Source organism: Myodes glareolus, chromosome X (assembly GCF_982192425.1).
Source record: "Myodes glareolus chromosome X, mMyoGla1.1, whole genome shotgun sequence".
In the NCBI taxonomy this organism is placed as follows: domain Eukaryota; kingdom Metazoa; phylum Chordata; class Mammalia; order Rodentia; family Cricetidae; genus Myodes; species Myodes glareolus.
This window is the reverse complement of record NC_142053.1, coordinates 101,793,571-101,817,598: the sequence shown is the minus strand read 5'-3', so window position 1 is coordinate 101,817,598 and position 24,028 is coordinate 101,793,571. Positions and strand designations below refer to the sequence as shown.

Genomic DNA, 24,028 nt, shown 5'->3' with positions numbered 1-24,028 from the left:
GCAAATCCAAAAAATTCTCATCACAAAACATTCAGGAAATATGGGACATAATAAAAAAAAACCAAATCTAAGAATAATAGGAGTAGAAGAAGGAGAAGAATTGCAGATCAAAGGTCCAGAAGATATATTCAACAAAATTATAGAAGAAAACTTTCCCATCCTAAAGAGGGATATTCCTATGAAGGTGCAAGAAGCATACAGAACACCGAATAGACTGGATCAGAAAAAAACATCCCCTCACCATATAATAATCAAAACACAAAGCAGTCAGATTAAAGAAAGGATATTAAGAGCTGCAAAGGAAAAAGGTCAAGTAACCTATAAAGGTAAACCTATCAGGCTTACACCAGACTTCTCTATAGAAACCATGAAAGCCAGAAGGTCCTGGATAGAGGTACTGCAGAAATTAAGGGACCATGGATGCAAGCCCAGACTACTTTGCCCAGCCAAGCTTTCGTTCACTATCAACGGAGAAAACAAAATATTCCAGGATAAAAAAAATTTAAACAATAAGTAACTACTAATCCAGCCTTACAGAGAATACTGGAAGGAAAATTACATCCCAAGGAATCCAACATTGCCAACACTGACTACAATAATTCAGACATCTAGCGACCCTTCACTAGCACAATTCAAAGAAGGAAAACACATACACTCTATGACCCCCCCCAAAAATGACTGGAGTCAACAACCAATGGTCATTAATATCTCTTAAAATCAATGGACTCAATTCACCTATAAAGAGGCACAGACTTAGAGATTGGATACGAAAACAGGATCCAACATTCTGCTGTTTACAAAAAACACACCTCAACCACAAAGACAGACACCTACTCAGAGTAAAGGGTTGGGAAAAGGTTTTCCAAGCAAATGGACCTAAGAAACAAGTGGGTGTGGCCATTCTAATATCTAACAAAATCGACTTCAAACTAAAATCAATCAGAAGAGATGGAGATGGACATTTCATACTCATAACTGGAACAACTCATCAGGAGGAAGTCTCAATCCTGAATATCTATGCCCCTAATGTAAAGGCACCCACATATGTAAAAGAAACTCTTCTAGAACTCAAGGCAGTCATCAAACCACACACGCTAATAGTAGGAGACTTCAACACTCCTCTCTCACCAATGGACAGGTCAATCAGACAGAAACCAAACAGAGAATTAAGAAAATTATTGGAGGTATTGAATCAAATGGACTTAACAGACATCTATAGAACATTCCACCCAAATAGGAAAGAATATACCTTCTTCTCTGCAGCTCATGGAACCTTCTCGAAAATTGACCACATACTGGGTAACAAAGCAAACTTCCACAGATACAAAAAAATATTAGTAACCACCTGTGTCTTGTCAGACCACCATGGATTAAAGTTAGAATTCAAGAACAGTGCTACCCCCAGGAAGCCAACAAATTCATGGAAGTTGAACAGTCAACTACTGAATCACCCCTGGGTCAAGGAAGAAATAAAGAAAGAAATTAAACTCTTCCTTGAATTTAATGAAAATAAAGACACAACATACTCAAACCTATGGGACACTATGAAAGCAGTGCTAAGAGGAAAGTTCATAGCACTAAGTGCCCAATTAAAGAAAACGGAGAAAGCACACATTGGAGACCTAACAGCACACTTGAAAGATCTAGAAAAAAAAGAAGCTGATTCACCCAGGAGGAGTAGAAGACTGAAAATAATCAAACTGAGGGCTGAAATCAACAAAATAGAAACACAGAAAACAATCCAAAGAATCAATGAATCAAAAAGCTGGTTCTTGGAGAAAATCAACAAGATCGACAAACCCCTATCCAAATTAATCAAACGGCAGAGAGAGAACATGCAAATTAATAAGATCAGAAATGAAAAGGGGGACATAATCACAGACACAGAGGAAATTCATAGAATCATTAGATCTTACTACAAAAATTTATATGCCACAAAGTTGGAAAATGTAAAAGAAATGGACATTTTTTAAGATAAGTACCATATACCAAAGTTGAACCAAGAACAGGTGAACAATCTAAATAGACCTGTCAGTCGTGAAGAATTAGAAGCTGTTATTAAAAATCTCCCTACCAAAAAAAGCCCAGGACCAGATGGTTTCAATGCAGAATTCTACCAGAACTTCCAGGAAGAGCTAATACCTATACTCCTTAATGTATTTCACAATATAGAAACAGAAGAATCACTGCCAAACTCTTTTTATGATGCTACAGTTACCCTGATACCAAAACCACACAAAGACACAACCAGGAAAGAGAATTACAGAACAATATCACTCATGAACATTGACACAAAAATACTCAAAAAAATACTGGCAAACCGAATCCAAGAATACATTAGAAAAATTATCCATTATGATCAAGTGGGCTTCATCCCAGAGATGCAGGGCTGGTTCAACATACGCAAATCTATCAATGTAATCCATCATACAAATAAACTGAAAGAAAAAAAACCATATGATCATTTCATTGGATGCTGAAAAAGCATTTGACAAAATTCAACACCCATTTATGATAAAGGTGTTGGAGAGACTGGGGATACAAGGATCATACCTAAATATAATAAAAGCAATATACAGCAAACCGACAGCTAAGATCAAATTGAATGGAGAGAAACTCAAAGCCTTTCCACTAAAATCAGGAACACGACAAGGCTGTCCACTCTCACCATTCCTCTTCAATATAGTGCTTGAAGTTCTAGCAATAGCAATAAGACAACATAAGGGGATCAAGGGGATTCAAATTGGAAAAGATGAAGTTAAACTTTCGTTATTTGCAGACGATATGATAGTGTATATCAGCGACCCCAAAAACTCTACCAAAGAACTCATACAGTTGATAAACACCTTTAGTAATGTGGCAGGATACAAGATAAATTCCAAAAAATCGGTAGCCCTCCTATACACAAAGGATAAAGAAGCAGAGAGGGAAATCAGAGAAACATCACCTTTCATGATAGCCACAAATAGCATAAAATATCTTGGGGTAACTCTAACCAAGGAAGTAAAAGACCTATTTGACAAGAACTTTAAGTCTTTGAAGAAATACATTGAGGAGGATACCAGAAAATTGAAAGACCTTCCCTGCTCTTGGATAGGGAGAATCAACATAGTAAAAATGGCAATTCTACCAAAAGCAATCTATAGATTCAATGCAATTCCCATCAAAATCCCATCAAACTTCTTTACAGAACTTTAGAGAACAATAATCAAGTTTATATGGCAAAACAAAAAACCCAGGATAGCCAAAACAATCTTATACAATAAAGGAACCTCTGGAGGCATTACCATCCCTGACTTCAAACTGTATTACAGAGCAACAATATTGAAAACAGCTTGGTATTGGTATAACAACAGAGAAGTCGACCTATGGAATCAAATAGAAGACACGGGTATTAACCCACAAACTTATGAACACCTGATTTTTGACAAGGGAGCTAAAGCTATACAATGGAAGAAAGATAGCATCTTTAACAAATGGTGCTGGCATAACTGGATGTCAACCTGTAGAAGAATGAAAATAGATCCATATCTATCACCATGCACAAAACTCAAGTCCAAATGGATTAAAGACCTCAATATTAATCTGACCACTTTGAACCTGATAGAAGAGAAAGTGGGAAGTAGTCTACAAGATATAGGCACAGGAGACCACTTCCTAAGCAGAACCCCAGCAGCGCAGACAATAAGAGAAACAATAAATAAATGGGACCTACTAAAACTGAGAAGCTTCTGTAAAGCAAAGGACACTGTCAGTAAGACAAAAAGGCTACCTTCTGACTGGGAAAAGATCTTCACAAACCCTGCAACAGATAAAGGTCTGAACTCCAAAATATACAAAGAACTCAAGAAACTAGACACTAAAACTCTAATTAACCCAATTAAAAACTGGGGTACTGAACTGAACAGAGAATTCACAACAGATGAACTTCGAAAGGCTAAAAACCACTTAAGGTCATGCTCAACCTCCTTAGCGATCAGGGAAATGCAAATCAAAACCACTTTGAGATACCATCTTACACCTGTCAGAATAGCCAAACTCAAAAACACCAATGATAGCCTATGTTGGAGAAGATGTGGAATGAGGGGAACACTCATCCATTGTTGGTGGGAATGCAAACTTGTGCAGCCACTGTGGAAATCAGTGTGGCGGTTTCTGAGGAAACTGGGTGTCAACCTCCCTCAGGACCCAGCAATTCCACTCTTGGGAATATACCCTAGAGATTCCCTAACATACTACAAAAGCATTTGTTCTACTACGTTCATAGCAGCACTATTTGTAATAGCCAGAACCTGGAAACAGCCTAGGTGCCCCTCAATAGAAGAATGGTTAAAAAAGGTGTGGAACATATACACATTAGAGTTTTACTCAGCGGTTAAAAAACAATGACATCTTGAATTTTGCATACAAATGGATGGAAATAGAAAACGCTTTACTGAGTGAGGTAAGCCAGACCCAAAAAGAGGAACACGGTATGTATTCACTCATAAGTGGATTCTAACCATAATTAAAGGTCTTTGAGCCTATTATTCGTGATCCTAGAGAAGCTAAATAAGAAGATGAACCTGATGAAGATTATTTAGCTATCCGCCAGGAGGTAGGAAATAGACAAGAGTCCCTGGTAACCTCGGGTGCATGGGGGGGAGGGTTGTCGGAAAGGGAGAGGGTTAGAGAGAAGGGAGTAGGGGAGGATTGGGGAAAGATCGGGGGACTGGGATGAGGGGGAGGGAGGAAGGATGGATATGGGATCAGGCAAGTATATACCTCAACTAAGGGAATCATTTTAGGGTTTACAAGAGACTTGATTATAAAGGGGATCCCCGGTCCAAGGAGAGATCCCCAGATGGTTCTCTGGACAGAGGAGCGGGTGCCTGAACCGGCCTTGGCCCACAACCATACTGATGAATATTTTGCATGCCACCATAGAACCCTCATCTGGCTATGGATGGAGATGGAGGCGGAGAACCACGTTGGAACACTGGACCTAGTTCCCTAGGTCCAAATAAGGGGCAGAAGGAAAGAAAACGTGAGCAAAGAAGGCAAGGGCAGAGGAAACCTTCATCCGATGTTGGATGGCGATACAGATGGAGACCCATATTGGAACACCGAACTGAGCACTCCACGGTCCAAATGAGGAACAGAAAGATGAAGAAAATAAAAAAAGTAATCCGGACTGCGAGGGATGCGAGCACCCACTGATACAAGGGAACTGATATAATGAGAGTTCACCAAGGCCTGTTGGACTGGGACTGAACGAGGACGTAATCCAACCAGATTCTCTGAATGTGGCTGGCCTGGAGCCTTTTTGAAAAGCCATTGACAATGACACTGGGACTTGTTTCCTCTGCATATACTGGATTTTGGCGCTCCAGTCTGTTTGGACTCTCACCTTTCCTGGACCTGGAGGGAGGAGGGGAGGAACTTGAACTTCCCACAGGGCAGGAAACCCTGACTGCTCTAGGGGATGGAGAGGGAGGAGGAGAGGGAGTGGGGGGAGTGGGAGGGTGTTGGGAGGAGGGGCTGAAATGGAAACTTTTATAATTTAATTAAAAAAAAAAAGATGCTCCCGAGACTGAATGGATGGATGGATCCAAACATGGCTTCTGGTATTACTTCCTTGATAAATAAATCCCTTCCCCAATCAGGAAGAACCCACGTTTATAACTATAAAAAAAAATTAAAAAAAAAGTGTGAGGCATGAATCTTAAAGAAGAAATGCAACCAGGCTTAGGAGACACTTAGAAAATTGTTACCATTTCTAATAACACAGTCACTAAATGGCTTTAAAAATGGTACTTTCCTAAGCAAAAATTCAGTATCATGTTTAAGATTCAGAAATAAAAGCTGTTGCTAGTATAGTGAATTCATATATTTCTATAAATATTAATCATATGAAATAAATATTTATATATAGGTGCACATGTACGTATACATTAAAGTTACTTATGGAGAGAAATAATACAATTGAGTGAAATCCTAAAAAAATCATCAAATTTTCAATTTCATATATACACCACAGTAATAATGACAGAAATTCATTCTACTCTTTATGAAGGAACCAAGATAAATCTGATTTTTTATTATCACTGTTATGCAGGGCTAGGGAAGCAAAAATGCAGTTTATTATTTTCTAAGGACCTTATTTCATTCCCCATAATCAATAAAGTTTAATATTTACACAATTCATTAAAGGATCAGATATAAAATTGAAGATGTCTTCATTTTAAACTGTTCTCACGTCTGTTTTCTTTATCTTTTCTCTAAAGAACCTATTTTTATACTGTACACAGACCTATGGCCCCACAATATCCTCCACAAAATGTCAATGCCAATTGTTTATAAGGGAAGTAGGATTTGGCATTTTCCAAAGACCCTAAATAGCTTTTTACTCTCCGCACTTCAGAGATCTTGAATTTCGAAAGGATAGTGTCATGGGTATATGGAGAGAATCATGGACATTTTAGACTTACAGGGGTTTAATCTAAAAATTTTCCACACAGAAGTAAAACTTTAGTTTTTTTGAGAACAACGTTAATTTTATTTAATTAAACAGTCAAAACCAGAAGGAAAAAAACTAATAAACAAATTGCAATTGAAATAGGGCTTCTGCCCTAATGACTCAAGGAATAGCATCTCATTTCAGTTCTCCTTGGTATTGACCAGACTGTTCTTGGCCATTAGGTACACATACATTTTGCTTTCTGAGGCTCACATCCTACACAGGTTGATCACATAGCTGCGGGTCTCACTGATCACTTTCACCTGAAGGTACAGGAAGTTTTGCTTCAGGAAATCACACGGGTGACTGCTTCCTTTTATAACCAGTTCAAGCAAGTTCAAAAAATTCTGGTTAGTTTACTTTCTCCATGTAGAAAGTACACACCATGGCCTGGAGGCCACAACTGCAGTTGTCACTGCTTGATTTGAAGATATCACAGAAGACAATGTAATATCTTGCTTGAATCTGTAAGAAGAAAGACATGTTGATGTATGACTTCCACTTACATGATTTGCACAGGGAAAACCTTTTTGAATATCCCAAGGCAAATTTTTGAGGATCATAGGGAAAGGTCATGAATGCGTAAACATATAAGTCATATAGCTTTAGGTACATGTGACTGCTGACAGCTGATTCAAGGTTGGCAGTAATTCTTTTGAACTTTAGATGGTGCATCAGTCATCACAATTTCTAACACCAAGATGTACGTAGGGCACGCACTAAAATGAAAGCTATATTTGCTCTGGAGCAATAGAGAAAACACCTTCAGTACAGGGTATGGTAGAGTTCTCCAGATGGCCCACAGACAGGCTACAGAATATCCAAGTGGGCTTTACTGAAAGTAGAAAATGGAGACCTGGAAGTGGAAATTATTTGTTGTTTGACTAGTGGCATCTAATGTGGGAAGGTCAGTAATCAGGGATTGGAAATCAGGAACTTTTCTGTGAACAACCCTGGAGAGTCTATTCAAATAGCTTGGCTGTTATAATAGTAATAACTCATATGAACAGATTCCAAATAAATTACCTGGGTCCTTTATTTAAGTAACTCATTTAAACATTGCCGAAAAGTTACTATCTTATTAAGCAGTGATGTTTATTGTGGCTAGTCAATATAATATGACAAAGATATATTTGAATGAATCCTCTCATCAGTGAAGACATATATCTGTACTTATGACACATGATGGAGAAGCAACGGGCTAAAGTAGGTTGAAGTGCACACAATCCACCAATGTCAGTTCAATCAACAACTCTGGAGAATAACCCAATACTATTGAAGAAACTGTAATTTGCCCTTTTTAGTTTATGTGCTGTAGAAGTGTGCCCTCATTTCTCTAAAGAGTGTTCTTTGCACCTTTGTGGAAAATTCATTAGCTATGGATGGGAAGATTTACTTCCAGGCTTTCTCTTCTGTTCTGCTTGTCTATATGTGATTTTCTGATATTTTTAATTACTTCGCACGTGTAGTTTGCTTTGAAGTTAGGTAGCATTCTTTTCTTTTGACTCAAAGTAACTTGGATTGTTTAGTTTTTTTAAACAGTTCCATGCAATTTTTCCCATTTCTTTGAAGAATATTAATGACATTTATATAGGAATTGCAATGGGATGTTTTTCCACTGTTTTATAATAACTTTAATAATTAAAACAAAACACTGATGGGAAACATAATTATATTCATAAAACATAATTATGTTGATTCTCCCAATCCAAGAGCAGGGGAGGTCTTTCCATTTTCTGGTAACCTCCTCAATTTCTTTTTTCAAAGACTTAAAGTTCTTGTCAAGTAGGTCTTTCACTTCCTTGGACCTGGAGGGAGAGGGGAGAACTTGAACTTCCCACAGGGCAGGAAACCCTGACTGCTCTTAGGACTGGAGAGGGAGAAGGAGAGGGAGTGGGGGGGGGAGAGGGAGGGTATGGGGAGGAGGGGAGGAAGTGGAAATTTTTATAAACAAATAAATAAATAAATTTAAAAAATGTCTGTTAGGCCCATTTCAGTCATCACAACTGTTAGTTCCCTTATTTCTCTGTTAATTTTCTGTCTGGCAGACCTGTCCATTGGAGAGAGTATGGTGTTCAATTCTCCCACTATTACATTGTGGGATTAGATGTGTTATTTTAGCTTTGTTATTATTTCTTTTACAAATGTGGGTATCCTATTATTTGGGACATAAATGTTCAGAATTGAAATTTTTCTTGATGAATTTTTTCAGTGATGAATATTGAGTGTCCTTCTTCATCTCTTTTTATTGCCTTCAATTTAAAGTCTATTTTGTCAGATGTTAGGATAATTATAGCAGCTTACTTCTCAGTTCCAGTTGATTGGAAATGCTTTCCTAAATTTTAATCTGACATAATGAGGTAACTTTGAAGTTGAAGTGTGTTTCTTATGTGAAGTAGAAGGAAGAATCCTGTTTTCATATTCATTCTTTTAATCTTTGTCTTTTTACAGGTAAATTGAGCCGATTGATATTAAGGAATGTTAATAACCAATAATTGTTAACTCCTATTACTTTTATGGTGGTAGTATGTGTGTGTGTTTCCCTTCTTTAGTATGGGATTATCTATTTCCTGTGTATTCATGTGTGCAGGTAATTCCTTGGTTTGGAGTTTTCCTTCTAGTGCTTTCTGTCGCTTTGGATTTGTATAAAGGTATTATTTTTATCTGGTTTTGTTGTAGAATACCTTGTTTCCTCCATCTATGGAAACTGAAAAATTTCCCAGTTATAATAGTCTGGGCTGGCATCTGTGGTCTCTTATTGTCTGCATAACATCTGTCCAGACCTTCTAGTTTTCAGAGTCTCCATTAAGAGTTTGGGTGCTATTCTATTAGGTCTGCGTTTACATGTTACTTGGCATTTTTCTTTGCCCCTCTTAATATTCTTTCTTTATTCTGTATATTTATTATTTTTGTTACTATGTGGCAAGGGGACTTTTTTTTAATCCAGGCAATGTGGTGTTCTGCAAGCTTCTTGTATCATCATAGACATTTTCTTCTTTAGGTTGATAAAGTTTTCTTATATGATTTTGTTGAAAATACTTTCTGTGCCTTTGACCTGGTAGTCTCCTTCTATCCCAATCATTCTTAGTTTTAGTCATTTCATTATATCTCAGATTATCTGGATAGTTTGTGTTGTGCCTTTGCTGGTTTTAATGCTTTCTTTGACTTCTGAATCTATTTCTTTTATCATATCTTCGATGCCTTAGATTCTCTTCCATCTCTTGCATTCAGTCAGTTATGCCTCCATCTGTAGTTTGTGTTCATTTACCCAGATTTTTCATTTTCAGTATTCCCTAAGTTCATTTTCTATTTATTGCCTCTATTTCAAATTTTACATCTTGAACAGTTTCCTTCACTTGTTTCCTTGCATTTTCTTGACTTTCTTTAAGAGATTTACTAATTTCTTCCATTTTTTTCATTTCCTCCATTTCTTGAAGGGAATTTTTCATTCCCTCTGTAAAGGTCTCTATCATCTTCATAAAGTTGTTATTATATCATTTTATTCTGCTTCTTCTACTTTGGGATGCTCAGGTCTTGCTGTCTTATAATCACTAGGTTATGGTGGTGCTAAATTGCTCTTTAGCTTGTAGAATGTATTCTTGGAAGGTATCTACCCATTTCTTCCTTCAATCTGTGATATCAGTATCTGTGCCACTTGATCTGATCAGAGCAGTCAGTGCCTGTTTCTCAGTTCTAATTGTTTGCAATTGGTGTTTCAGGGAACCCCTGAGGTTGCAGGGGATGAGTGGGTTTGGGCACTTAGTGGGACTGATAGATTCAAGGGTCCAATAGGGGGATGGAGCAGCCTGCCAACAGGAGCTTTCCCTGCTAACTGTCTCCTCTCGTGCAGCTGAGATGGTTTGTGGAGAGACTCAGGGTTTGATCTGGTGGCTCGGGCCTAGAGATTGGGCCATTCGGCTAGGGGGCCAAACACTCACCTATGTGTCCTATCAGTGCAGTCACTGTCTTTATCTCAGGGAGACAGTCTAAGGACAATCAATAAACAAGCATGGGTTATATGCCCACATTCAATGAAGAAATAATATGCATGTCTAAATATATAAGTATGACATTTTTCCTGCATTGACTAATATAAAAGTAAATATTATCAGATTGTCATTTATTAATTCTCTTTAATTCATTTAACACATTCTATATTATGCCAGGTATTTTATAAGTACTAATAATTTTTTCTATGAAGTCTTCAAATATTAGAGACCAATTTCTTTCATGGATATTGGTGTAAATACACTCAATTAAATACATGCAAGTGGAATCCCTGAAAACATCAAAAAGATCTCCAACCACAATCAAGTAGGTTTCATTACAGAGATGCAGGCATGGTTGAACATAAAAATATCTATCAATGTAATCCACCAAATAAACAAACTGAAAGAGAAAGGCCACATGATCTTCTCATTAGATAATGAAAAAGTCCTTCACAAATCTATCACCATACCACTTCATGATATAATTCTCTTAACATGAGATAAAATCATGAGAGATCAGAAAGATAAGAAATCTATCTAAAGATAGCTAAAGCAATATTTGGCAACCTGATAACCAATATCAAATTAAATGGAGAAAAACGCAAAGCAATTCCACTAATGTCAGGAACAAGATAAGATGTTCACCTTTTTTCATATCTTTTCAATATAGTACTTCAAGTTTCAGCTAGAGCAATAAGGTAACTCAGTGAGATCAAGGGGATACAAACGAGAAAAGCAGTCAAAGTATTATTTCAAATTATATCATAGAATACATAAGTGACCCCAACAATTCTACCAGGGAATTCCTACAGCTGATAAACACCTTTACTAAGCAGGTAGGATGTAAGATTGACTCAAAAAATTAGTAGCCTTCCTCTATAACAACAAACCAGGTAAGAAAGAAATCATGGAAATAATATCCTTCGCAATTCCGTAAATATTATAAAATATCTTGGAGTAAGTATAACCAAGCAAGTGAAAAACTTGTATGAAAATAACTTCAAGTCATTGAAGAAAGAAATCCAAGAAGACATCAGCATGATGAGAAAAATTCTGATCCTCATGGATCTGTAAGTTTAATAATAAAAATGGCCATCTTACCAAAAGCATTCTAGAGATTCAGTGCAATTTCTGTCAAAATTTACAAACAGTTTTAACAACATTGAAAGAATAATATTCAACTCATAAGAAAAAAGATAAAAACACAGATTAGTTAAAATAATACTGTGCGATAAAAGAACTTCCAGGAGTATTACCATCCCTGATTTCCAGCTCTACCCCAGAGCTAAAGGAATAAAGCCAGGAGGGAATTGGCATAAACATAGACAGTGGATCAATGGAATCCAATCAAAGACACAAATGTAAATCTTTCAACCTATGATTATCTGAATTAGACATAAAGACAAAAATTATACAATGGAAAAAATAAAAAAAGCATTTCTAAAAATAGTGTTCATATAACTGGATTTTGCATGTAGAACAATTTGAATAGATTTATATCTATCAACCTAAACAAAACTTAAGTCTAGTGGATCAAAGACCTCAACATGAATCCAGATACAGTGAACCTGATAGAAAAGAAAGTAAAAAAGAACACATTGTCACAGGAGACAACTTCCTGAATAGAACAGCAATAATGCAGACACTAAGATCAATAAATGCCACCTCCTGATAATGTAAAGCTCTTTAATGCAAAGGTCACAGCCAATATAACAAATGGCAGCATTAATAAGGTTAAAAGATTTTCACCATCCCCACATCTGATAGAGGGTTGATATTAAATATCCATAAAGAACTCAATAAACTAATATTAGGAAAGAAATTAATCCAATGAGAAAGGGGGTATAGATATGAACAGAAAATTCTCAACAGAAGAGTCTCAGAGGTCTGTAACACTTAACATGTTAAACATTCTAAGCTATAGAAAAATCTAAATTAAAATAACTCTGTTATTTCATCTTATATCTATCAGAATGGCTAAGGTCAAAAATACAAGTGACAGCTAATGCTGGCCAGGATATGGAACAAGGTGGAACACACCTCCATTCCTGTTGGTAGTGCAAACTCATACAGCCATTTTGGAAGTCAATGTGACATTTTCTCAGAAAATAGGGAATTGATATACCTCAAGACCTAACTGTAATACTGTTGGAAATATACCAGAAAGATGTTCAACCATACAACAAGGACATTTGCTTAACTATGTTCATAGCAGCTTTATTAGTAAAATCCAGATCCTCAAAACAACCTAGATATTCCTCAACATAATGGTAAAGAATATGTGGTACATTTATTTACACAAGATGGTATTATTCAGTTGTTAAAACAATGACATCATGAAACTTGCAGACAAATTAATGAAACTAGAAAAGAACCATCCTAAGAGAAGCAATCCAGACACAGGGAACAAAGATGGCTTGTACTTAATTATAAGTGGGTATTAACTATAAAGAAAAGAATAACCATGCCGCAATCCACAGACTAGAGAGATAGGTAAAGAACATGGTTCAAGGAAGCTCTTGGTTATTTCTTGGAAATTGAAATAGAAGAGCTTTCATGGGTGAACTGTGGTAGGCTGGGAAAGTGAACATGAGAGATTAGGTGAGGATGATGAATGGTGTGAGTACTGAAAGACACAACTGGATAAGGTAGAAACCTAGTGCATGGGAAACTCTCAAGTGTCTACAAGAATGATTTCAGCTAAGTCTCTTAGCAATAGGGGATATGTAGCCTGAACTGGTCATCTCCTGTTACCAGGCAAAACTTTCAGTGGAGGGATTAGACAACAGCAAAGTCACATAGCCTTCAACCATAGTGTGTCCTTTCTATGGGATATGCTGAAGTAAGGGTGGTGCATAGTTGGTGGAAGTTTCCAACCAATGACCAATACAGCCTGAAAGTCATGCCATGAGAAGGAGCTAACGCCTGAAATTTCCTGGAACATGAGGACTTATAATCTAGACAGCCCATAAACCAAGGGAAAAACCAAACAGGAGTGGAGAAAAATAGTCAAAATATAGATGCCTAATGATATTCTGTTATACATTAGAATGATGTCTAGCCGAATTGGCATAAGAGAGGCCACTTTCATAAAGTGATGTCAAACAGATGCAGTGAACCACACTAAAACATTAGTCAGAGATCATGGAATCCTAATGGAGAGGGGGAGGAAGTACTGCAGTAGCTGGAGGCATCAAGTATACTAAGAGAAAATCCACAGAATAAACTAACCTGGGATCAGAGGATCTTGCAAAGATTGAACCAACAATCAGGGATCCTGCATGGTACTAACCTAGGCATTCTGTATGTATGTGATAGTTGTATAGCTTGGTCTACTTATGGGACTCCTAGCAGTGGGAGTATGGCTTGAACTTATTGCTTTTGCTTGCTTTGGGAATTTTATTCCTCACACTTGATTGCCTTGCCCAGCCTTAATAGAAGGGGTGGTGTTTAGTCTCAGTGCAATTTATTATTTCGTGTATTTGGGGGGGGGGGGATTCCAAAGGAGGCGTGCTCTTTTATGAATAGAAACAGAGAAGAAGTGCTTAGGAGCATTAAGAGATGGGAGTTGAGGGAAGAGAATGGGAGGAGAGTAGGGAGGAAAGCTGTGGTCTTGATGTAAAATAAATAAAAGAATAATAAATAACATTAAAAAAGAAAAAAATCTGTAAAAACAAAGACAATTTAATAAGCAGTTCTATACAAAGAATTGTTTCACATACAGTTTACTTAATTACTTATCTATGAAGGCCACATATATATTTATAAAACACCACATACCTTATGGAAATGAAACTCTACTGGTAATATACTTCATGCCCTAGATATATATTTAGAAAGGTAGAGCTAGTCAGCCTAAATGTATATTCAGTACCCATATCTTTGTAATACAGCGAGCTGTATTGTATATTGCTAGCTTTATGTCCATAGTACAGAAAAACATACATGTACAACAATAAAATATTTCCTATAATCAAGACTGTGATAGTTTGAATGCAAATGTCCCCACTAATCCCACAACCCTATATTCACATAGAGAGTGCCACTATTAGGAGGTATTACTTTGTTGGAGTGGTTATGACCTTGTTGAAGAAAAAGTATCACTGTGGGGAGGATCCTTGAGGTTTCATATACTCAGGATACTGCTCAGGGAATCAGTTGATTTCTTGTTACCTGCATGATATAGCAGTCTCAGTTCCAGGACACCTCTACTACATACTTTCATGCTCCATGCCACGATGATAATTGCCTGAACCTCTGAAACTGTAAGTGAATCCCCTAAATTAATTGTATTTTTAAATAAGAGTTGCTATGGTCATAGTGTCTCTTCACAGAAAGGAAAATACAAACGAAGAAATAAACTGATAAGATACTGCCAGACATACTGGAAATAATTATGCATTGAATTTTCAAGTATACTTATTAAACTGTACTTTTCTTATTATATGATTAAGTGTTTCTTAGCTCCGATTAATGTAAATCTTTGTGCATTGCAACATGATATACTGCATTATATGAAATTTTATGAACTCTTTTATGTTTGTCATTTTGATTGTGAATATATGACTCTTATTAAATAATACTTTAGAAAATTTTTAAGGCAGCTTTACTTTAAAATGGTTATAAAAACAAGTACCTGAGGTAAATGTTTCTATTAACTTATTCAATCACCATCTTATAGAGCACCATTTTCCTAATCACATTATGAATAAATGTTGCTAATGCTAATCATTATTGAAGAAAATGAGTCAAATGGGTATTATGCTAAAGAATAGTTAAATGAAACATCTTTCCAAGATATTTGTCTTTTTAAATCAGCTCACAATTAAAATTATTAAGACAATTTGATATGATACCATGTTCTAAGCTATTGCTTTAAAATTGTATTTGTTATATACTTATTTCTGTATTCTGTATGTATGGGGATTTGCCATAGAACATATATATATATATAGAGATATATAGATATATAGATATCATGCATAAAGTTGCCTTCAGGAGTATAAAAGGGTGTCTGAAGACATACATTTGGAATTAAAGGTAGCTGAGAGCTGACTTGGATGTTTGAGTGAAACCAAACCTGGGTCCTCTGCCAAAGCAACAAAGTTCCTTACCAATAAGTAATCTCCCCACTCCTTCATGTTAGAAATCATTGCTCTGCATAAGTGAAAGTCAGTCAGTGGCCAATGTGTTTATGAAATATCCATGCACCTATATTTTAAGACAAACTGAAGTCCTCCCTTTACATAATTTTACTTACAATGAATAATCTAGCACTTAGAAAAAAGGTATAATTAGCTATATGTTACAGTATCAGCCCTTGTAATTGAGACAATTCATGATCTCTTTTCCCAGCATACATTTCTTCACTTCAGGCACAGAATGAGTGCAATTAGGTTTTTTCCTACCTAGGAAATTATAATACCCCAAGACCCAACAACACCACCTTTGGGTATATACCAATGGAATTTTTAAGCACACCCAAAGACTTTCATGCCAGCAACTGTGACACCTTCTGGCCAGTAAAGTTTATTATACTTACAACAATTTACTTAAAACCTATTACAGAGGTAAGTTCATTTGATTAAATAAATAAATAAATTTGAAAATTGTATAATGGCAGACAATATCACATATGTTTGCATACTCAGGATTCCCATAAAAATACTAAGACGACCTTGGGAGCTCAGTCCAGTGCTCCAATGTGGGTCTCTGTCGCTATTTCCATCCATCGCCAGATGAGGGTTCTATGGTGATATTCAAGATATTCATCAGTGTGACTATGGGACAAGGACAGTTAAGGCACCCTCTCCTCTGCTGCCCAAGGAACAAGCTGGGGACATCTCCTTGGATCTGGGAACCCCTCTAGAGTCAAGTCTCTTGATAACCCTAAAATGGCTCCCTTAATTAAGATATATACTTCCCTGTTCCCATATCACCCTTCCTCCATCCCACCCATCCCATTCCCCCAAGCTCTCCAGACTCTCTGAATGTGGCTGTCAATGAGGGATGACTGAGAAGCCAAAGGCAGTGGCACTGGATTTTGATTCTACTGCATGAACTGGCTTTATGGGAGCCTGGTTTGTTTGGTTGTTCACCTTCCTAGACCTGGATGGAGGGGGGAAGGACCTTTGACTTTCCACGGGGCAAGGAACCCTGACTGCTCTTAGAACTGGAGAGGGAGGGGGAGTGTGGGGAGTGGGAGGGAAATGGGAGGGGGAGGAGGTGGAAATTTTTAATAAATAAAATAGAAAAAAATACTAAGATGAATGCTATAAATATATATATGCACAGCACCTGGCACAGACCTGTGCAGACCCTGCGCTTGCTGACTCAGTCACTGTGAGTGCATATGAGCCTGGCTCAGATGATTTACAGGACCCTGTTCTCTCTGATGTCCTCCATCTCCTCTAGCTCTTATGCTTTTTCTTCTTCCTCTTCCACGGGATTCCCTGAGCTCAGAGTGGAGAACTTTGATGGAAGCATTCCATCAAGAGCTGTGTGTTCCAAGGACTCTCTCACTAAATAATGTTTGCCTGTCTGTCTCATCATCTATTCCCTTCTTCTGCAGGAGGATTAGTGTGTGATGATGATTGATTAATGCACTGATCTACAAGTACAGCAGACTATCACTAGGAGCCATTTTATTTTATTTTTAGACCACTAGTGTTTGGTTTCACCCCAAGTGTCTAAACTACCCAATCTGTGGTTGCTGGTCACCAGAGTATAGGTATGGGTTTAAATCCAGTGAGTGTGTCCTAAGTGAACTCAGACATTGTTTGGTCATTCTCACAAGTTCTGTGCCATCATTATCCTAGTACATCTTGAAGGCCGAACAGTTTGAAGGTCGAACTCTTTTTGATTGGTTTGGTGTTTATTCTTCTCTTTTGGTGGCTTGCAGGGTACCTTGCCACAACAAACATACTATAAGGTAGAATGTGAAGGCTCCTTGTAGGAACTAGCTCAACTTCTCTACTTTCAATGGGTGTGTAGGTATTGTCCTTGGCAAATCTGCAGAGATCTAACAATTGTCTTAGCAACAGAGTGGGTTGTTTGGAGATTTTCATGAGATTCCCTTGGCCAACAATTCCATTGAATGCAACCCAGTACCACTTCTGGATTCTTCTCTTGATGATGATATACCAGTTGGGACTCTGTCTCCATCATTATTTGGAGACCCCATTAAGATCATTTCATGTATTTTAGGAAGTTTCTATTGCACTAGTTTTCATGTAATGGTAGTTTGAATGTAATTAGCCCTCAAAAACTCATAAAGTGTGACTTTTGTTGCAATAGGTATTACCTTTTTGGAGGAAGTGTGTCACTGTGGTTAAAGGTTTTTAAATTTTCTATCCTCAAGATACCTTCCAGTGTCACAGTTCAATTCCTGTTGCCTGGATATAGAGAAGAGCCAGGACCATGTATACATACATTCTGCCATGTGCCCTATAATGATACTGGACTAAATCACTGAAACTGTAAGCTGTCACCTCATCTAAATGTTTTCCTTTTTAAGAATTCCTGTGGTCTGCCATAGTGGGGTACCAGGGAGGGGGCACAATATTATAGGAAAAGGCAGATTAAGAGAAATGAAAACAGAAGCAAAGGCTAGACTGTAAGGATTGAAGGTGAATACTAAACAGCCCAAAATTTCTCAGTCAGCATATATACTTATTACAGACAAAAGGCAGAAAAAAGAGCATGGCAGTCAGCTAGCCACCTTTCTGCACTGTCTTTGAGAGGAATCTCAAGCAGGTGCACTATCTAATTCAGCTAAACAGTTTCTAATCTCTAAGGATAAGTGTCTCTTGCTGAGATGCAACAGTCCAAATCTTAGAAGATAATGTGTTCTTTCTCATGGGCAAAATTGCTTTTTCCCAAGGGCTTAATCAGAACTTGCTCACAGTCCTCAAGGATATTTGATGCAAGCAGAGCAGACAATCTTGAATTCAAATGACTATTTTAAGTCAGTATTGACTCTAGATGGAAGCAAAGACATGTGTGGGCTACCACAGTGGTCACGGTATCCCTTCACAGCAATAGAAACCATAAGTAAGACACAAATCATCATTCCAAACCCTCACAAGTTTAGCTGTCTCTCTGAACATTCCCTCCCTCTATTCTATCTCCTCTCCTAATTCCTCCAGTTGTAGTTCTCAGCAGCCACAGTCATGAAATCTATTTTATTTCCTCCTCCCAGGAGATCCATTTGTCTCCCCTAGCCCCTTTGTCTATACCTAACCTCACCGAGCCTATAAATTCTAGTGTGGTTATCATTTCTTTAATGACTAATATCCACAAATAAGTGAATATATCATTATATTTATCTTTCTGAGTCTGAGCATTGCTACACTCAGGATGATTTTTTTCTAGTTAATTCCATTTGCCTAGAAGTTTTATTATGTCATTGTTTAGGAGCTGCGTAATAAACCACTGTGAAAATGTAAACCAATTTTTCTATCCATTCTTCTGGGGAGGAACATCTAGGTTGTTTCTAGTTTCTGGATACTAGGAATACAACAACACTGAGCATGATTTGAGCAGTTTACTTTTTGGTAGGACAACAATGCGTCCTATGGGTAAATACCCAAGAGTCATATAGTTGTATACCCAGCTTTAATCCATGGTGGTCTGATAAGATGCAGAGACTAATTTAAATTTTCTTGCATCTGTTGAAGCTTTCTCTGTGTTCAAGTATGTGATCAGTTTTGGAGTGAAATGTTCTCTACATCGCTCTTGCATCCGTTTGGTTTTTATAACGTATGTGAGCTACAACATTTCTTCATGTATTTTTAGCTGAATGACCTGTCCATTAGTAAGAAGACGATAACGAAGTCTCCCACTATCAGTGGATGAGGGTCACTATGTGATTTAAACAGTAGTAGTATTTCTTTTACAAACATGGGAAATATTGTGCTTGGGGCAGGGGCATAGATGTTAAGAACTAAAATGTAATCTTTGTGATTGTTCATTTGATGAGTATGAAGTATCCTTCTCTATCTCTTTTGATTTGGTTTTCTTTGAATTATATTGCCTCTTGGGTCTATTTATTGAAAATATATTTCAATTCTTTATCTTGAGGGAGTGTCTATCTTGGATGTTATGTTATTGATCTTGCATGTTCCTGTTTTCTTTTAGCATCCATTCTGTTAAGATCTTTTTACTGGGGAATTGTGACCATTGTTATTGAGAGATTTTGATGATCAATTGTTGATTTCTGTTATTTTGTAGTTGTTATTGGTGGTGCTGTAGGTGATACCCTTTTGAATTTGTATGTCTGAGACTATTTGTTTACTGGTTTTCATGATTTTAATTCACCTCAATAGATTGAAGTTTTCCTACTAGCACTTTTGTTGAGCTTAATTGCTAGACAAATATTATACAAATTTGACTTTATCAGGTAATATCTTATTACATATTTGTTCATTGAAACTTTTTCTATGTATAGTAATATGAGCTGGCCTCTGTGGTGTCTTAGAGTCTGAGTGCATTTTCACCTCCTTCTGTATTTTAGAATCTCCATTAAGAAACCAAGTGTAAGTTTAATAGGTATGTCTTTATATGTTATTATTTTTAATAGCAGATTTCAGTATTTATTGTTCAGTATCTTTAGTGTTTAATTAATATGATGCAAGAGGATTTTCAGTTTTGTTCCAATGTATTTGGTGACTTGTATGCTTCTTGTACCTTTATAGGCTTCCTGTTCTTTAGGTTAGGACAATTTTCTTCTATACTTTTGTAGAAAATATTTTCAGAGCCTTTGAGAACATTTTTTTCATTCATATACTCACATTATTCTTTGGTTTGTTTTTTTCATAGTGTCTCAGATTTTCTTGGTGTTTTCTGTCAGAGACTTATTAGATTTAATATTTTCTTTGAGCAATATATCCATTTCTTCTATTGTATCTTCATCAACTGATCTTCTCTCTTCCATCACTTATATTATGTTCATGCATTTTGCCTCTGAAAAGTTTCTAAATTTTTCATTTCAAGAATTCCTTCAATTTCAATTCCATTAATAGAATTCTAATAGAATAAAATTGGTTCTATTTTCATTTTCAGGTGTTGAACACTTTTATTCCTTTCCTTAAGCTATTCATTTTTGTTTTCCTGGGTTTCTCTAAGGGATTTAGTCACTTCCTCTTTAAAGATCTCCATCATTGATATAGGGGAGGCTTTAAGGTCTTTTTCTTCTGCTTCAGTTCAGTTGGCTTATTTAGGGCCTTCTATGGAAGGATAGTTGGGTTCTAGTAGATATATATTTTCCTGGTTTTTATTTCTTGGGTCTATGCAGTCTTTATTCCCCTGTGATTGGGATGATTATAGGTCCAGGTTCTGATTTATGAATTTGTCTTTGTTGGGTGGGTGTTTTTCCCTTTGTTTCTGCTTTCTCTATGCATTTTAAGAAAATGTGATGGCTGTGTGTTGCCTGATAGGTGATTTTATTTGGGCCTGAAGGCTATGGCTACTTGGTATTCCAGGTAAAATATGTTTCTGGGTATAGTAAGATGACATTTAGAAATGATAATAGGCAAACATTCTGAAAGGGTTCACAGGAGGGAAGAGATCAGTGTTCCATGAAGAACTGCTTATTCTGCCTCCTTGGAATATGGGACGACAGTAAAGAGAAGTCATGCAAACTAATCTTCTATAGTTTGAATATGAGTCTAGGGTATTGGATCTAAAGGAACACAGAAAGAAGTAAATGCCTATAAAGATCTTTTTTTCAGGGGCAGTCTGTAGGTTCGCAGGGATTTGTTTGATGGAGTTGGGCCTGGGATAAAACAAGTGGGTAGGGAGAGAATAGTAGGGTAAGGTCAATAACATTCACAGGAGATATGGGCAGCAAGGGAAAGAAAGGCTACAGCAGGTGTTCTGTTAAAGAGATAAGAATTAGACTGAGAGATTGGGTTTGCAGGAGAATAGGGTTTCATGAAGGTCTTCAGTTAGTTTACCTGTTCATCTGCTGTGTTCCAAAGAATGCCTGTTGGTGATGAAGGCTGGGGTAAAGAGATGAGTTGGTGGAAGGGAAGTTGCAGGAGAAAATCTTTGTGATCTATTGGGGATTGCATAAGTGAGTAAAGATAGACCAGAGCAGGTTTTCTGCTAAAGAACTCAAAATGAGACTGGGGTTTTGGGAATCTATAGGATCAGAATGAGAGTTGAGAAATCTGCCGTAAGCCTGCGTTTGACCTGGGAGGTGGGGCCAATGGGTTAATAGGGGATTTCTGCTGGGATTTAAAACTGGAACAAAGAAAAGTTGGTGGGGAGGGAGCCTATAAGTGGAAGATCTGTGGGATACATAGCATATGGGAACAGGGCCAAGGAAGCCTGCCACAGGTGTTCTGTTGCAGAAACGGAGAGATTTCATGATTGGATCTGAAGGTTCCATCTGTTTATGATGATCAGTCTCAGATAGCTAATACAAGTGCAACTATTTTACTTTTTTATTTTTTACTTTTTAAAATTTCCATACATGTATATAACATAGCTTGGCTACAAATATGCCCCATGCCCTCCTGCCATCTGCCCTCCATTACCCTCTCCAACATATCTTAGATCATCCTTTTACCTCCACGACTTTTTTATTAACAGTTACTTTTCTGGCTAAGTTTCTATTTTAGAATTGAAAGAAGTTGTGTTACATTGTACCTCTGATCTTGCAGAATAGATATGCGTTTCCATGTATATACCTTGATCAAAACTACCTGTAAAGGGTGAGTCTAAGTCTTACATTTTGGACTATTTATTTTTCTTGGTTCACATTTTCCAGAATAATTTCAAATTGAGAAAAAACAGATTACAGTGATTTAAAATTATGGGTAGGTTTCTTATCTCCCAGGCTGAAAATAAGTTTTGAATATGAAAAAGGTACTTATTTATCTCAAAACTGTTTCATTTTTGATTCACATGCATTCATTATGCAAAATTGCAGGAATCAGTGTTATATTTCAACAAATATATAGAGTGCATTAGAATACAGAATAACATTACTTATCCATCTCCCCAACTCAGTTCTCATTATATTTAATTACATATTCAGATTGTATTCAGATTTAAAGTATCTTTAGCTTCCACACCAAGGAAAGAACATGTGGTATTTGTCTCTCTATTTTCTCTTTATTTTTCCTTCTATCTGTTTCTCTCTCTCCCTCTCTCTTTCTCTTATCCTTCTGTCATTATACTGGAAATTTTAAAATTAAAATAATTTTAATTGTTAAATACACTGTATATATTGTATTTGTAGTATATTCTCCTTTATCATACCTTCCAATTTCTCACATTTTCCTTACTTTTTTATTTTTGTACTATTTTATAAATCTTTATAATTTTAAAATATAATTATATTTTAATTTATATAAATAAATTTATATAATTTATAAACTCTAAATCCACAAATAAGAAAACACATATTTGTCTGCCAAGCTATACACCTCTCTTGGGAATTTACCTAAAGGACTTCAAGTCAGTATATCACAGAGATACTGAATGTCTGCCTTTATTTTATCTCCAATGCAACTAAATTATAGAATTAGCTTTGGTGTCTGTATTAGTCAGGGCTCCCTTGAGTACTTATAGAATAAATTTCTTTGTTTATATAGAAAGTGGTTTATTAGAATGACTTACAGAGAGTAGTCCAACTAATCCAATCATAGTTGCCTATGAATGGAAAATACAAGAATCCAGAAGTTGCTCAGTTCATGAGTTTGGATGTCTCAACTGGCCTTCCGTATACACTGGAATCCCAACGAAGTAAGTGATAATGTTTGTGAGGGAATAACCCTGTTAGCAAGGCAATGGCAAGTAGTTAAAAAGCAAATTATTCTTCCATGTCCTCATATAGTCTTAGAGCAGAAGATGTGGCTCACATTAGATTTGAATTAATAGCCAGTTCCTTTCCCAACTCAAAAGATCTAGATTACAGACTTGTCTTCTTATCTCAGATATTTTGGTCAGAAGTATATCTTCCTACTTCCAATTAATCAAACTTCTTCGTAGGTGTGCCATCAGTTTTGGAGGTTTAGTTTTAGATGTGATGTAGTCAGGTTGACAACCAAGAATAGCTATCCCTGTGAGTAAAAACAAAGGAAAATATGCTACCTACACAATGGATTTCTTTTCAGACATAAGAATGAAGTCATTTCATTTACAAGCAAAAAAGCAACTGTAAATAATTCTAATAAACATATAATTTTACTTAATGTTTCCCACTTACTATGTACTTCAAGTGATAGAATTACATTCATTTTTATGGAAGAATAATGTTTTGTTACATATGCATACACTGCATTTTATCTACTTATTCAAAAGCACCTAGGTTGATTTCATATTTTGCTACTTATTATGAATAGTGCTGCAGTAAATATAGACATAAAGCTGTCTTTTCGAAATATTGATTTATCAATTTCATTTCTTTTTTTATGAATCCAAATAGTTTATTGGTTCTTATAGGTGTCCTTGTTGAGAAACCATGCCAAATATACTCAGCCAAATATTATAGCGATAAAATAGATTACCAGTCTACCTCAACTGTGCCATT

General features: G+C 36.5%; 1 pseudogene; it reads right to left on the bottom strand.

Moving 5' to 3' along the window:
* Positions 1–6,708: 6,708 nt before the first annotated feature.
* The window catches only part of LOC146889104 (uncharacterized), an 87,151-nt pseudogene continuing 69,831 nt past the window's right edge, over positions 6,709–24,028 (bottom strand).